General features: G+C 37.7%; 1 pseudogene; it reads right to left on the reverse strand.

The window, feature by feature from the left end:
* Positions 1-3,195: 3,195 nt before the first annotated feature.
* LOC120853290 lies at positions 3,196-4,108 on the reverse strand (annotated as a pseudogene).
* Between the last annotated feature and the right edge of the window lie 350 nt (positions 4,109-4,458).

Here is a 4,458-nt window from a genome sequence, read left to right on the forward strand (position 1 = left end):
TCATGATCATCTGGTTTCAGTTCAGTTCAGTCGCTCAGTCGTGTCCGACTCTTTGCGACCCCATGAATCGCAGCACACCAGGCCTCCCTGTCCATCACCATCTCCCGGAGTTCACTCAGACTCACGTCCATCGAGTCCGTGATGCCATCCAGCCATCTCATCCTCGGTCGTCCCCTTCTCCTCCTGCCCCCAATCCCTCCAAGCATCAGAGTCTTTTCCAATGAGTCAACTCTTCTCATGAGGTGGCCAAAGTACTGGAGTTTCAGCTTTAGCATCATTTCTTCCAAAGAAATCTCAGGGCTGATCTCCTTCAGAATGGACTGGTTGGATCTCCTTGCAGTCCAACGGACTCTCAAGGGTCTTCTCCAGCACCACAGTTCAAAAGCATCAATTTTTCGGTGCTCAGCCTTCTTCACAGTCCAACTCTCACATCCATACATGACCACAGGAAAAACCATAGCCTTGACTAGATGGACCTTAGTTGGCAAAGTAATGTCTCTACTTTTGAATATGCTATCTAGGTTGATCATAACTTTTCTTCCAAGGAGTAAGCGTCTTTTAATTTCATGGCTGAAGTCACCATCTGCAGTGATTTTAGAGCCCCCAAAAATAAAGTCTGATGCTGCTTGCACTGTTTCCCCATCTATTTCCCATCTTGTTTGGACTAATGTATTTTTTTCAATTATCTCTTGATATAGTATGCACTTCTTCTAAAATGTATTTTCTTATATTTAGAAAATTAATAACTATAATTATTTGTATATCTTTTTTAGGTCAGTTGTATTGTCATCATCGGTGCTTTGATTATTGGCATAGAGATAAAGATTGATATGTCAGTATTAAGTTTATTGTTATTAATATAGGGATCTGACCCAATAAATTATTTTTTTGTTCTGTTCACAGGAGTAAAGTAACAATGAATATACTGTACAGATTTGTTAATATAATTTTATTCAACCAATGACAAATATCATCCAGGGTTATGAAACATGCACTGCTACACAGGCCAACTCATTTAAAAAGTTTACAAGATGCAAACATAACTGGTACATTCCTACTTACAATGACACCAAATTGCATGGCTTTTCCTTCTGTATATATTTTACTATCTGAATATGATATATGTGTCTAGGTACATATTTATTTTTGGAGGGGGTATCAGATGAAGCCTTCCCTAGAAATCGAAACCAGTTAGGTATACAGCCCAGAACTACAGGGACTTTCTGAAATCTGCAGTGAATCAATGAGCAGTTGTATTGTGGGTTTTTTTTTTTTTTTTTTAAGGCCAAAGAGAAAGGCTTTCCTTTATTTTTCCCTTAACTTTGCATTATACAAGATTTGAAGTGTAGCAGACAAAATAAATAACTCAGGATGAACAATGCATATTTGAACAATGGTACAATGCTAAATAAGACATTACCCACAGCAGTCAAGTATTCTTCTGGAGTACATCCTTTTCCTGGTTGGAGCATTGGCTTTGCTCAATTTGTGGCTTCCATTATTGACTCCAATGTATCTACTCCAGGTGTTTCTTAATCCCAGCCACTGGGACAGAGGAAAGAATCTTGAGCTAATATTAATATCTTTTAAGTGATGGCTTGAAGATACACACATCATTTCTCATATCCTGTTGCCAGAATTTAGTCATGTAGCCACAACTATATGGAGATTAAGAAATCTCTGTAGCTTGGTGGTCATGTATCCAGCTATAATTTGAGAGGCGTTCTGTTAGTAATAGGAAGAATAGGCATTTGACCACTGGGAAAAGTTAGGAGACAGTCATTGAGATATAGTTTATTCACATGTTTACCTTTACAAAACAATATAAATTGTTTTTCAGAGAGGTTAAATCAATTTACGCCCACACACAAGGCAAAGAATTTCCATGAATACACATTCTCAACAATAACTGCTGTTGCTTGATGTCCTCTTTATAAACCTGTTTCACAGATGTAAAATACCATTTCATCATGATCTTGTTACATATTCCAGATTACTTATGAGACAGTCTTCAGTGAAATAAATACCCGTTCATGTCTTTTGCCCATTTTCTGCCCTTTTGGGATGTTTATCTTTTTTATTCACTTATAGGAGGTATTCTGATTTCTGTAAAATATTATTGTTTTTTATTGATGGTTCACTTTGACCTCATCACTCTGAATTTCTTTTGCTTTGAAGCAACAAATTCTTAATATTTCTTCAATATAAGTTAAAATAAGTAAATAAAATAATTTATTAATATAAGAAAAGATAATTTTTCAATCCAGTGAAAATCCATTTGCTTGTGTATTTAAGAAAAAATTTTCAAGGGAACTTCACTTTTAAATCAACATTTGACACTTGAAAACTTGAATTACAGGGATTATACTGTGCAATACAAGCACTGTAGCTTGATTTATTTATATTTTGTTTTCCAAGTAGAGACAGACCACTCAAAGATCTTCCTTAACCTTTATAAGCTAATTTAGATTTAGGAGGAGTAAATCAAATATTCCTAGAGATGAGAATAATGATAATTAAACCAAAGTGATTTATTAAGTATACATAAGTTAGGTAAAAGGCTTAGCATAGTCTCGGGAATATAGGTAGTATTTAATAAATAGTAGATTAATTTTTTTCAGAGAAGGCAATGGCAACCCACTCCAGTACTCTTGTCTGGAAAATCCCATGGGCGGAGGAGCCTGGTAGGGTGCAGTCCATGGGGTCGCTAAGAGTTGGACATGACTGAGTGACTTCACTTTCACTTTTCACTTTCATGCATTGGAGAAGGAAATGGCAACCACTCCAGTGTCCTTGCCTGGTGAATCCCAGGGATGGGGAAGCCTGGTGGGCTGCCATCTATGGGGTCGCACAGAGTCGGACACAACTGAAGTGACTTAGCAGCAGCAGCAGCAGATTTATTTTTTATAGTTCTTGTTATCATCATTATTACCATCTAGTAATTTTATATCATATACAGAAGAATATATAGGCAAATTTTTATTCTCTTCAAGTGATAAGAATATAAGTACTAGAAATTTGAATTTGTATTCTTAATGGAATAAATAAAAACATATATCTGAGACTGCTTATAGCTTATAGATATGAACATATTTTCAGTTCAGTTAACAGGTCAAAATATGTCTAAATTGGGGAGCACACAGTGGAATTGCTGACTATATGAAAGATCTAAAAACTACACCTTGAATCCATATACTAACTTATCAGTCTCTTTATGGCATTCTTAATCTCTTTATTTCTCAGGGTATAAATGGCTGGATTCAAGAGAGGTGTGATTACCGTGTAAAATACAGCAAGGAACTTGTCCACCCAAGTGATGCTAGGTGGCCACAGATAGATGAAGATGCAGGGTCCAAAGAACAGCACCACCACTGTGATGTGGGAAGTACAGGTAGAGAGTGCCTTTGATGCCCCATCCTTGGAACTAAGACAGACAGTCACCAGGATGTAGGTGTAAGAGATCGGCAAGAGAACGAAGCAAGTTGTAGCCAAGACTGCACTGTCAGCATTTATCAACAATCTCAGAGTATGAGTATCCATGCAGGCTAGTTTGATCACCAGAGGAATATCACAGAAAAAACTGTCCACTATTCTGGGACCACAGAAGGGAAGATCTAAAATCATAGCTAGTTGACTTGTGGCATGCACAAAGCCAATGATCCGTGATGTCAATACTAGCCAGATGCACTTCAATCTGTTCATGATGCTGGAGTAATGGAGTGGCTTGCAGATGGGCTACATAACGGTCATAGGCCATTGACACAAGCAGTACCATCTCACCCCCTCCAAAGAAATGTACTCAGAGGATTTGGCTCATGCAGCCCCCAAAAGAGATGGTTTTATTATCTTTTATGAAGTCTGTGGTCAGTTTAGGAGTGGTCACTGAGGACAGGCAGAAGTCAACAGATGAGAGATTGGCTAAGAGGAAGCACATTGAGGAATGGAGATGAGAGTCAGTGATGATTAAGAGCACAACGAGCAGGTTGCCCAGCACGGTCATCAGGTAGAGTGCAGAAAGTGGCAGTAAGAGGAATTTCTGGAGCTCCTTTGAATCACAGAGTCCACGAAAAATGAACTCAGATACCACAGACTGATTTGCTTCTTCCATTTAGCGCATTTCTAATGTGACCAGAAGAGCTGAACTAAGAACATCTAGAATGGAAAGAAGAATTTATGTTTGGGTGCTAGAGAGCAGATAAAGTGTACTCACGTGAAAATTGAAACATTAACAGCATACTGAATTCCAAAATGAAAATAAAGTTTTTTGAATTTATGGTGGTCACAATCTCCTAGCTCCGAGCTAATTAAATGTAGAAGGGCAGGTCAAAAACTTTACCTGTCAAAGGTATAGTTCTTATGGTTATGCAAAACTAATATTCTGATACAAGTGCCAGTATGGCACATTGCTATGTATTTCATAAACAGTTTTTCCAAGACTTTAACCTGCATTTTTTGCAG

This window comes from Oryx dammah, unplaced genomic scaffold (genome assembly GCF_014754425.2).
Source record: "Oryx dammah isolate SB20612 unplaced genomic scaffold, SCBI_Odam_1.1 HiC_scaffold_26, whole genome shotgun sequence".
In the NCBI taxonomy this organism is placed as follows: domain Eukaryota; kingdom Metazoa; phylum Chordata; class Mammalia; order Artiodactyla; family Bovidae; genus Oryx; species Oryx dammah.